General features: G+C 34.4%; 1 protein-coding gene across 5 annotated transcripts in view; it reads left to right on the top strand.

Annotated features, from left to right (window-relative positions):
• Positions 1-14,080, top strand: part of LOC106884196 (uncharacterized) — a 142,508-nt gene that overhangs the window by 47,687 nt on the left and 80,741 nt on the right. The window lies entirely within an intron of this gene.

Below are 14,080 nucleotides of genomic sequence, written 5' to 3'. Positions count from 1 at the left end.
CATACTTGTATGAATGTCTTCCCATATAAATGCATTAGGTAGGTTGTTTCTTGTGTATTATGATTTTAGGTGAAGAGATAAGTGAGTGCTGCTAGTCTGCAGTGAGGGTCACTTCAGATAAATAATGGCATCTTCTAGTCACAGCAATAAATAAGATGCATACTGCACTGCATTGTACTACATATGACTTACCAAGAGATTTAGCAAGTGATTAAACATCATTGTGATGATAATGATGATGATGATGATGATGATTCTGTTGTTACCATGAGATGCCATGTCCCTTGAATGGAGTGGCATTGATTTGTTTGAACGTGGCTTCATTAAATGTCTGTGAGTTAAATCATTTTTACACACATATTGTTCCCTAGAATTAAGCTCCTGCAGTCAGATATCTTATTGTCTGAGCAAATAAATAAATGATAATAATTATAACTCTTTTGCAAGGCTTGCAATTTTGTGTGTGGAAAAGCTGTTACTTGAAGGGTGATTGTCATTACAGAGCCAATAGAGAAAGTGTGTTTGCAGGGTTTATATTGAAATGAAATGATGAAAAAATAATACTATACATAGATGTGCATAAACTATGGTAATTTCCCAAGCAGAGGCAGTTGAGAAACCCTATAGATTCAGGATTACCATAACTAACAATAGTATGTACCCTCTCCCACTTGTTGTTCTTTGATCTATTGGTATATGCTGAGCATAGGACCATTCACTCAAACTCTGCTCAATACTCTCATCATCTGTCAAGGAAATTTGCTAGAGTGCAGCACCTCTCTCTTCACTCTCGCCTTCTACTCCAGGTGATGTCTTTGGTAAAAAAAATGAAGGCATCTGTCCTCGAACTTTTTGGTCATGTAAACCACACAAGTTCTTTTACTATAACCAAAGGAAAATTGTCTGTTCTTTCTAGCCACTTCCTTTGGCCAGGAAGGATATGCAAGCAGAGTGATTGTCAAGCAAGGTGATCATCAAGCTGTAATTGGCTGATAACTAGATCTGTCCTACACTTTACAATGGCTGTTTGACATAACACCATAAGTCAGACACTGAATCACTGTGTACAGAATTGTTCAATCACTTTGACTGTACCCCAGACAAGCACATTTATCTGAAACTATCAATGCCTCTCATGTACGACTGCTAAGCTAGAGATGTCATTCAGAATCTCAGACTGAAAGTCTTCATAATTAGTCTGTTGGGTGGGTTTCATTGATGCTTGGAGTTTATCAAAGGATATCGCCATTCTTCCATGCTGCTAGTCCTCTATAGGCAGTTTGGACTGAAGCTTTGTCAAAAAAAATGATTTGAGGGAAAACCTGCCTGTCAAAGGGTGGCTGCACTTTCTTGCCATCGAGGGATCTGCATAGATGGGAATAACCTCAGTACATATCTGAATATCATCAGTTCCCCCATTCAAAACTTGTTGACAGCAGATATGCTGCTTGCTAAGAAGGATGCATTCTTTTCTATAAGAATCTATAGGTATAATCAGACAAAATGCTGGACAAAGAATAGTGGCCAGGTGGTAATATATGGCAGTAGGTGATGTATGCATTCACCATTTCAGTCCAACTTTTTCTCAACCTGTTTCATGGTGAGACTGGCTAATTTATTCATAACTTTATCCACACCACAATGCTAGTCAGCAGCATGAATAACTGCCTTTGGCGTGGAACCAGTTTTTATAAGACAAAGATATATTTGATTAAAATTGAACACTGCTTATTACTAATATTTATTATATTGACCCTGGAATAATAGAAGACAAAATCATCTCAAAATAAAGGATTCAATTGCAAAACAGAAGGAAGAAAACTAAATTTTGCAAAGAATTTAGTCTGGCACTCTACCATATTTTAACTCTAAATGTCATTGTTTATCTGACTGACATACAGTTTTCATTTATTCTACATAGTTTCACCTGTCAGGAATAGGTAACAAATCATCTATTAATTAATATTACTTGTTGTTTAGCTCCAAGTCAATCCTGTTTGAGCAGATATGTGATCAAAGGTGTTCAAACTGCAGTCATCCCGTCTCTTTCTATATGAAGATGTAATTAGATAGAGATTTGGCTGCTATTTCTAGGAAGCCAAGTGACTACATAACATGTCCTTTGTTGGTTTCAGTAACATTATTTGTAGTAAACTAATGTCCTATCCAGGGGTAATTTTTAACTCTCAGTTTCTCAATGCCATGAAACTGAAGCTAAGAATCAGTCATTAAAACTCTTACAGGATTTATTAGGTATTTATATTTTCATATGTAGCTCTACTTTACGGCTGAGTGGTTGTAATGCAAATGTTCAAATGTGTAGAAGTAATTGCAATCATGCTAACATGGCAACATGGATATAAAATGATAAAATGGTAAAAAGTGTTAATTGAAATAAAAGAGAGCATTGTTTCAATCTTAAAAATCAAGTTCCCTTTTCGAATTTTTCAGATCTTTAGTTTTTTTTGTGCAGTTGTTTTCTCTAATTGTTTTAGATCCTCGTTAAGAATTCTTGGTTTCTTAACCCACTAACTGCTAGCAGCATTCTTTGTAACAAGTTCCATGCTGCAGTGAACCCACTGATCCATTGCCAACTTACCTCTACTGTTTGTAATTAGCTTTTCTGTTTGTTCTCTTGAGCAGCTAATTAAAACAGCAAGTTCACCTTAGATCTATTTTTGGCCCACCTACACTTTTAGTTGGTTGATATGTTAAAATAATAATAATGATAATAATGATAATAATAATAATAATAATTGATCATGCATGCACCATCACTTGCTTCTATATTTTTATCGAGCTGTCTTTTTTCTCTCTCTCTTTTTCATTCTTTTCTTTGTTCTTCACTGTTAATTCCTTTTCAATAGGCACCGTGCCAATATAATTTGTAGGAAAATTTTAATTGATTGAATCAATTTCGGTGTATAATTGGCACTACTTATTTCATTAACTCCAAGGCTACAAAACAAACCTCTGGCAAGATTTGAACTCAGACCAATTAGGCATCACGTTAAGATGCAGGGAGGGAGAGAATGAAAAAATAAAAATGAGGTGGTGGATTCACAGTCCTGAGAATATATAATAGAATACCTTGTTTTTGCTTTGGTATACTCTTGGGCTCTTAGTTCAAATTCAGCCGAGGTCAACATTACCTTTTGGATGGGGGTGGGGATATGGAGAACTGATAATTACAGTACCAATCCAGAAAGGTGGGTTAGTTGAATTAAGAATGTCAATGAAGATGCCTTGCAGCATCAACTCATGTTCTTTGTGTGTTCTTGTTTCTAATTCCACTCCTTATCGCCATCTTCCTTGTAAGATAGAAAATAGCAACTTTGGATCTTATCTGATGGTGATAGGTTTTCAATATCAGACAGAATGATGATACTGGTTTGAGCAATATGTTAGTCATAGCTTTTACTTTCTACTTGTTTCAGTCATTTGACTGTGGCCATGCTGGGGCACCACTTTGAAAGGGTAAAAGGCAGAGTTGAACTCAGAATGTAAAGAGCCATAAGAAATGCCTCTAAACATTTTCTCTGAAGCAATAATGATTCTGTCAGCCTTAATATAAAAAGTAGAATAGATTCCAGTAAAGTTTGAACTTGCAGTCTGTGTGTGTCAGGAGGGTGCTTGCATTGGAGTGAGATGAACAACCAAGATCAGGACTGACAAACTACATGCATGAGCAAGAAGTCTATATGAACAATAACTAAATCCATGATTTGTGAGGAATTACTTTTGGTTCTGTTATTCTGTTTGTGAAAGGATGATAGGAATGCTGGGGGTAGGATTCATGTCACAGGGATTTCCTCTAATTTTATTTTGGACTACCAGCTTGTCGATCAATAATTTGGATCCTATTGCCAGCACTGTCATTTAGTTTCTTCCACTTGTCTCAGTTTGTGTATATCAATTTAATAATACTGTAGAATAAATATGGCTTAGTGTGATAAGTAGTCGGAGCACTTCAATTAATATGTGTCTGTATCTGCTGAACATGGAGAAAATAACAAGAAGCCATTATAGAAAATTCTTCTTTAATATATTATGTAAACATTATCAACCTACCGGTATAAGATTTGTTTCATCTACTGCTTTAATGCAAAAGTTCCTGCTGTGTCTAAAGTAGGTAGTTGGTACCACTAATGCAGGGGTTTTCAAACTGTGGTCCGCAAGGACAAGACAAGGGGTCCGTGGACAGCAAATACTTTTTATGGGCAATTTGATTTTATATATGTTTTTTAATCGAAATCTTTTAATTGACAATAAACCTATTTGTTAAATATTGTTAAATAAATAAATGTAAAAATATGTTATTTTAAGCAAATATTTATAAGGTAAAGCCTGAAATATAAAGGGGTCCGCAAGTCAAAAAGTTTGAAAACCCCTGCACTAATATATATAATGTGCCTCTTCTCATATCAATTCTACTTTGTCACCCCTTTCCTGATATTATACTAAAGACTTGCTCAGATGTTTCTGCTTGACAACTTGCAACCCTCTGAAACTCCTTTGACTATTCATACACAATAGGCATCAACTTAGAGGAATCTAACCTATTACAATCTCCATGGCTAGGAGCTATCTCTCCTTTCTACAGGTTGAATACTATATATATATATATATATATATATATATATATATATTTTATTATGTGTATTTATTTTCTCTAAGTTAATAATTAACTCCGACAAAATTAATTGGTTAATAGATACCAGGGTAGCAAAGATCACAAAATGACTGTGGTGTAACTCCTGCTTATGAGGTAGAAACTCCCTGTTATTTTGGGTATTTGAGTAAATATAAAAATCTAATAAATGGAGTAATACGCATATGTTAAATGAATTCTTTTATTTCCGACATATGTCTCGAAGATTACAAATGGTTCCTTCCAAAGGAATAAGTGATGTTGATACAGATGTAATGTTCTCTTCAGGGAAATACATAGGATCCAACTTAACCATAAGACATTTTAACCGAATATATAATTTATACATATATGTATGTTTATTAAAGTGTATAAAATTATAGATTTATTACAGCAATAATTGATCTCTAATACTGCGTATGTTAATACACCCACTCCATTGACATATATATGAGTGCATATTTTTTCTGATTTATGGATTCCTAGACAACATGTGTATGTATAGTGTTTTGTTGAAGCTGAAAAGCGTCTCAAACTGTTACTCAGTTATCAGATAGAACTAAATGTTTGGAATGTTACTATGGTTTATAAAGGCATATAAATGGTGCAGTGATAATTGTGATAACTCAGTTCTTCAGCTTCCATAAAACACTGTTTTACTCTACCTTTGGCACTTGAATGCTATTCTCTTTAGCATGTTTTGCATCTATATGCTTTTTGTATGTGTTTGTGTGTGTTTGAGTGTGTGTGCATGCATGTGTGTGTGTATGTGTATGTATATATATATATATATATATATATATATATATATATATATATATATATATATATATATATATATATATATATATGCACATACTCTGCCGGATGGTTGGTGTTTGGAAGGGCATCCAGCAATAAAAAGCATGTCAAAACAGACAAGTATGGTGTAGCTCCTGTCAAACCATCCAACTCATGCCAGCATGGAAGCAGGACATTAAACGATGATGATGATGATGATGTCTGTGTGTATACTTTAACCTCTCATCACCTCCTGTAATACTACTCCCTTTCTTCCATTTCAAGGGTCTTGTCTTGTGAGTTACTTGACATCTTCACTGGTACTGGTGTTACGAAAAGAGCATCCAGTACATTTTGTAAAGTGGTTGGCATTAGGAAGGGCATCCAGCCATTGAAACCCTGCCAAAGCAGACATTGAAGCTGGTGCAGTCCTCTTGCTCACCAGCTCCTGTCAAACTGTCCAATCCAAACTGGCATGGAAAAGGGACATTAAATAATGATGATAATGATGATCCTAAATCTTACTACTTTGTCATTTCTAAGTGGTCAAGATGTATGCCAGTAGCTTGGGTTAGGGTCCTCAAAACACTGTCTTCTTATTGAAGTACTAGTCATAAACGGAAGTAGAATGTATTAGGATTATGTACCAGCCAGTAGATATGGCAAACTTTTGAAGCATTAACAATGGACCTTAACTTATGTCCTATCTGTTTGGATCAGGACCAGTTTTACTCTTGTACCCACTGCCAAACATAAAGGAAAGAGTAGTGAGAACAAGAGGTATGATCTGAATGATTGTAACTAAAGACATTCAAGTAGCACAGATGATTTTTGTTTTTTAACAAGGCTGTGTGTAGATGTCAGGTGTAAAAAAATTATGGTGATAATGATTGCAGTTCAGCTCTAGTGGTATCATCATACTAGATTGAGAGATTGTTAATACCAAAACTGGTCTTTTGTATTTCAGAGTCTACTGAGACTGCTTTTACAGTAGCTGTTGAGTTGGCTCATTTATAGATATTTGCATGTTTGCAAATATATATTTGCAAACATGCAAGTAGAGTAGGTACTCAGCAAGGAGATAAAGAAGAAAATAAGTACTCAGCAATGGAAATAAAGAAAGTAAAATAGACATGAAGTAACAGGGATTCAGGAGAGAAAAGGAATGGTATAGATAGTAAATAAAAGATACAAAAAAAAAAAAAAAAAATCAGAAAGATCATACTGCATTACCTCTGGATATCCTTGTTGCTTATTTTGATTTTAATCACCTTATTTTGAAATTGCATGCATAATACCATACTAAATTCTGGTGCCTCAACTTAAGTACGATATTCATCTGAATCTAAATATATATATATATATATATATATATATATATATATATATATATATATATATATATATATATATATATATATATATATATATATATATATATATATATATATATATATGTGTGTGTGTGTATATATATATATATATGTGTGTGTGTGTATATATATATATATATGTGTGTGTGTGTGTATATATATATATATGTGTGTGTGTGTGTGTATATATATATATGTGTGTGTGTGTGTGTATATATATATATGTGTGTGTGTGTGTGTGTGTGTATATATATATATATGTGTGTGTGTGTGTATATATATATATATATTATGTGTGTATATGTATATATATGTATATGTGTGTATATGTATATATATGTATATGTGTGTATTTATGTATGTATATGTGTGTATTTATGTATGTATATGTGTGTATATAGTTGTATATGTGTATATATATGTATGTGTATATATATGTATATGTGTAAATATATATATATGTGTGCGTGTGTATATGTGTATGCATGTATATGTGTATATATGTATATGTATATATATATATGTATATATATATATATATGCGTATATTTATATATATGTATGCATGCATATATAGGTATGTATGCATGCATATATAGGTATGTATGTATGCATATATAGGTATGTATGCATATATTGGTATGTATATATGTATGTATGCATATATATGTATGTATGCATATATATGTATGTATGTATGCATATATATGTATGTATTCATATATATATATATATATATATATATATATATATTTATTTGTATATATATATATATATATATATTTATTTGTATATATATACACACCAGCATGATGACCTGCTGCCTGTCCTCTCTCTCTATCTATTCTATCTCTATCCCTCTCTCTCTAACTCACTACTCTCTTTACCCACTTCCTCCTCTTCGACTCGCACGCGACCCCAAACATATAACCAGTTCACTCTCCAACTTCATCCCAATTCGTTTTGGAATTTCTATGCTGATAGAACCCACGACAAAGCTCTCCAAGACATGAACAATAGCTAAGTCATTTCTATTTTCATATATTATCCCTTCTGATGCGCTCCCCTTCCACCACCCGGACCCCGTTTCTCTAACTATACATTTCTGTCTTAAATTCATGATTATTTATGTATCTCTATTCTCTATATCACTTGATTTATCGTCTTCGTCTCTACTTAGCCCAAACCTGACTGAAATTTGTCTCTCCCCCCCTTTAAAAATTACGATTTTAACTTTCATTTCTGTTACCGATTCAAACATTTAATCTCACGGTTAAACACTGCTGTGTTTCTTTCAACTTTTTTCTAAAAACCCAACAAATTTGAGACCAGCATGATGTCCTGCTGCCTGTCCTCTCTCTCTCTCTCTCTCTCTCTCTCTCTCTATTCTATCTCTATCCCTCTCTCTCTATTCTATCTCTATCCCTCTCTCTCTAAATCACTAATCTCTTCCCCCACTTCCTCCTCTTCGACTCGCACGCGACCCCAAACATATAACCAGTTTACTTTCCAGCTTCATCCCAATTCGTTTTGGAATTTCTATGCTGATAGAACCCACGACAAAGCTCCCTTAGCCCGCAGTACGTATGCCCTCCCACCCCCTCCACCAGTACCGGAAGTTTTAGATCATCTTCCGCGAACACTGCCAGTGACCTTATACCCCCCCCTCTTATCGACCTTATAGCGCATAAAGATTGGGTAGTATATGAAGGTTGTAGGTATTGTTTTGTTTATGAATTCTGCCAAATGCAAGCTTTCTTTTCAGGTACATGACACTGCTTACCCCCATCCCAGGGTCACACGGACCCACTCCTCTGATACCCACTCCTCCCACACTGTCAGGATTGGCACTCTCAACGTCGGCATGCTGAAAGGTAGGTCTGGTGAGATTGTTGAGATGCTTGAACGGCGACGCGTAGATCTGTGCTGCATCCAAGAAGTAAGATGGAGAGGAGGTTCTGCGAGGTTCCTCACAGGCAAAGAACACAGGTACAAGATTTTCTGGGCAAGCCAAGTGAGATTGTTGCCAGTGCCCCTGAACTGGCTCTTGTGCGGGTGGTACATAAGATGCACCATTTTGAGCGTGACCATTGCCAGTACTGCCTGACTGGCCTTCGTAGAGTTTTCGAGCGAGATCGTTGCCAGTGCCCCTGGACTGGCTCTTGTGCGGGTGGCACATAAAAGACACCATTTCGAGCGTGGCCGTTGCCAGTACCGCCTGACTGGCCTTCGTGCAGGTGACACGTAAAAGCACCCACTACACTCTGAGTCGTTGGCATTAGGAAGGGCATCCAGCTGTAGAAACTCTGCCAAATTAGATTGGAGCCTGGTGTTGCCATCCGGTTTCACCAGTCCTCAGTCAAATCGTCCAACCTATGCTAGCATGGAAAGCGGATGTTAAACGATGATGATGATGATGATGATATATATATCTAGCGAGATTGTTGCCAGTGCCCCTGGACTGGCTCTTGTGCGGGTGGCACATAAAATACACCATTTTGAGCGTGGCCGTTGCCAGTACCGCCTGACTGGCCTTTGTGCCGGTGGCACGTAAAAGCACCCACTACACTCTCGGAGTGGTTGGCGTTAGGAAGGTCGTGCAGCTGTAGAAACATGATGTATGTATGCATATATATATATATATATATATATATATATATATATATATGTATGCATATATATATGTATGCATATATATATGTATGTATGAATGTGTATATGTGTATATGTATATGTGTATATGTATATATGTATATATATATATATATATATGTGTATATGTATATGTATATATATATATACCTATATATGTGTGTGTATGTATATATATGCCTATATATATGTATGTAGATATGTGCCTATATATATATGTATATGTGTATATATATATGTGTGTGTATACATATGTATATACATATGTTCATATATACATATGTATGTGTGTTTATATATGTATATTTTGGATATATGTGTTTGTGTATATGTATGTGTATGTATGTATATATATATATATATATATATATATATATATATATATATATATATATATATATACACACAGAGAAAATCGGCATTTTTTGTATTTGCTGCCGATAAGGTAAACCGCACATGCGCGGTAAATTTTGAAAAATTAAGCATACAAGCATAAGTCATGTATTGACTCGTGTTTATATGTTCTGTCTTGGTATTCCGCTGAAGATAGCTGACCAAGCAAAATATTTTTTTATTTTGCTAAAATAACTTGAAACCATGATATGGAAAATTGATTGGTAAATGTTTTTATTTTTCATTCCCTTTCAAAATTATCCCTATTTTTGTGGTGTGGAGTTTTTTGCTGCTCTTTCTCGTGGGTTAGATGTCCTATTATAGGCATCTCTGTATTTTAAATGAATAATATATAGTCTACTGACTAATCTTTATTTGCGCTGGACCACTGGTGGTAAAATTTCTAAAATTTTTTTTGCTGCCATATGATTTATTAATAGTGATAAAATATATATATGTATGTATACTTATATGTGTATATGTATGTATATATGTTTATGTATGTGTATATGTATGTATATATGTGTTTATGTATGTGTATATGTATATAAATGTGTGTATATATGTATGTGTGTATATATGTTTGTGTGTATATATATATATATATATATATATATATATGTGTGTTTGTGTATATATATATATATATGTTTATGTATATGCACATATATATGTGTATATATATCTATATATATCTAGCTATATGTGTATCTATATATATTGTGTGTATATATGTGTATGTATGCATACATGTGTGTATATGTATGTATATATACATATTTGTGTATATATACATATTTGTGTATATATATATATATGTGTGTATGTGTACATATATATATATATATATATGTGTATGTATATATGTGTTTATGTGTGTATATGTGTATGCATATATATATATATATATATATATATATGTGTGTGTATCATCATCATCATTTAACTTCCGTTTCCCATGCTGGCATGGGTTGGATGGTTCAACTGGGATCATGCTAGCTTCATTTCTTTCAAGCCTATGCATGTCTTCAGCAGCCCATGTTTCACTGCTGTGAAGCATGGCAGTTCGTACATATGCATCATACAATCTACCCTTCACTCTGAGCGAGAGGCCCTTTGTCACTAGTAGGGGTAGAAGCTATCTGAACTTTGTCCAGGCTATTCTTATTCTAGTGGTAACACTCTCTGCGAATCCACCTCTACTACAGACTTGGTCACTGAGGTAACGGAAGCTATCAACTACTTCTAGTTTCTCCCTCTGGCATGTGATGGAATCTGTTTTCTGAGCATCTGTAGTGTTCATTGCCCCTGTGCATGTGCTGCCTGTGATAGCTATCTTCCTGGTTAATCTTCCTTTGATGTTGCTGCACCTGTTATGCATCCATGGCTTACACTGGGTACATCTTATGGTGCATATATATATATATATATATATATATATGTGTGTCCACACTTACATGTTTATGCTATATACTACATCAACTTGTATGCTGGCAAATGTATTATATATATGTGTGTGTGTATATATATATATATATATGTGTGTGTGGTTTGAGGGATATTTGAGGACATATTTGGCATTTAATGAAACTTGTGTAATGTTGGAAAACCCAAATGTATTGTAAAAATTATGCACATATTCTCTTAGATTTCTTATGAGATTATTCTATGATTATTCAGTTTCAATGACTGTTTCAATGCAGGAATAGAGTCATTGATATGCATGTACTAAATGGTCCTTTATTTTGGCCATCACCTGAAAAATAGTGGCCTTCAGGAAAACTGCAGTATTATGAGGATGTCAATTAGTCCTCCTTTCAAAAATGCTCTTAATCTAGTGATCCATGAGATAGAAGCCTGGTGAATTTGAATACCATAGGTTTTGTGTTTCATGATGATGAAGTTTGTGTGACATTCATTTTGGGGTTACATGAGCTTCTTGAAATATATGGCCTTTCACTGTATTCTCCATCCATCCATTCAGGGCTTAACAACTACCTCTAGCAGTTAACCTTGTTAAGTTACTTCTTGGCACAGACCAAATGGTTTTTTTTCGTGTCTTTGCAGATAGGAGTTGTGTTCTCAGTGTGTTTAACTTGTATTGAATGTTGTCATGCACCACAATTTTTTTAATCCACTCTGAGACCTGGAGTTCTTTGGCGATGGTCTTCATTGATTTTCTGTAATATTTGTAATATTTGAACCTGCTGGATGAACTGCAGTGTACTTATGGTATCCAAACATTTAGAATGTTTTGTTCTCTTTAATAGAGTTGAAACATACACATCAGACTTCCAGTTCTATCTGAACATTTAGAAAGTTGGCAGTTTACAAATTGATGTGTTCTGCTCGTATGGCAACAATGACTGCATGTCTTTACCTTTCTTGTATTAGCATTTATCTGCCAGGGCACGAATCTGAACTAAATAAATAAATTAAGAACTTTTTAATTGGTTTGGGCTGAGTAATATATTGATAACTAAGTATCCTCAAACACACTTGCACTCTATATATGTATACATATACATATTTACACTCACACATATATATATAAATATCCATACATACATACATACATACATACATACATACATACATGCATATATATATATATATATATACAAGGTGCAGGAGTGGTTGTGTGATAAGTCATTTATTTCCCAACCACACAATTTCAGGTTCAATCCCACTGCATAGCACCTTGGGCAAAAGCCTTGTGAATGGATTTTGTAAGTGGAAACTGAAAAAAGCCTGTATATATATCTATGTGTGCGTGTGTATGTTTGTCCCATCATCACTTGACAACCAGTGTTGGCGTGTTTACGTCTCTGTAACTTAGCAGTTCAGCAAAAGAGACCGATAGAATAAGTACCACGCTTAAAATATAAGTACTGGGGTCGATTCATTCAACTAAAATTCATGGTGGTGTCTTAGCATGACTGCAGTCTAATGACTGTGAAACATGTAAAGGATAAAAGATATATATATATATATATACTAGCTTAAAATGCAGTGTGCAGACTTTTAAGCTAGTTCTTGCGGAGGACTAATTGGGCGTGCAGCCCAAAACTAAAGAGAGAAATAATACATAAAGCATTTATTGGTGTCCTACCATCTCAGATTTATATAACAGAGTATCACATTTGAAGACTTTTGTATCACTGTGACATTTGGAGATTACTGTAAAGCAGCAGGATAAACAATATTCTTAGTTTTACCATTTGGTGTAAGTATGAAGAGATTGGTGCCATTTCCAACTCTGGAACAACCAACATAGAGCTGACCGTGGGAAAAGCACTGCTGCATGAGGTGAAGTCCAAAAAATTTGAGTGATTGTTCTTGACTCTTGTTTATTGACATTGCAAAACTAATTCTTACTAGAAATTGAAATCTTTTGAATTTAAAGGGCATGTCAGCTGGAATCAGTGGAATTCTTGAAATAAGCTCATTTTCTCCATTTCCTTATCCAATGAGGATTGTTGCTTCCAAAAGACATGGATGCATTTACCTGACTATCAGTCTTGTTCAATTGCATAACTTTCGGAGATCCAGATTTCTCAAAAATGATTGGAACTCCTTTCTTCAATGTCAGTTTGTAAGAAGGCATTCCAAGAGGATACAAAGAGTTAAGAAACTCAGTAGTTATTATTATAGAAAATATGTGTGTGTGTGTGTGTGTGTGTCTCCCCCCAATACCACTTGATAACTGGTGTTAGTGTGTTTACATTCACATGACTTAGCGGTTCAGTAAAAGAGGCCAATAAAAAAAGTACCAGGCATAAAAAAGAAAGAACTGGTGTCGGTTTGTTCAGTTAAAATTCTTTGAGGTGGTGCCCCAGCATGGTCGTATTCTGATGACTGAAAAGATAAAAGAACCACTAAAATCCTTAGTAAAGCTAAGGAAGTAACTCTTGTTCACCTATCTCAGTAATACTATGGCCCTGAACCTCTCCTGGCTACTTTACCTGCTAGGAATAGCAACTCAAATGCTTTTAAATGCTGGATGTTCAAGAACCAAATGAAGGGCAGATTTTCAATCCTGGATTCATCCTGATTCCAAAAAAGTATAATATGTCTATGTAGAGCAAATATAGACTGAAATACAGGGGTCCCAGACAGACAGACAAAATTTCATTTTTATTAATATATATATATATATATATATATATATATATATATATATATATATATACACATATATATATATAATGTACATATATGAATGTGTATA

The sequence above is a fragment of the Octopus bimaculoides genome, chromosome Z, assembly GCF_046866305.1.
Source record: "Octopus bimaculoides isolate indiv1 chromosome Z, ASM4686630v1, whole genome shotgun sequence".
Taxonomy (NCBI): domain Eukaryota; kingdom Metazoa; phylum Mollusca; class Cephalopoda; order Octopoda; family Octopodidae; genus Octopus; species Octopus bimaculoides.
Note: the sequence above shows the minus strand (reverse complement) of the source record. Positions and strands in the feature narration are given on the sequence as shown.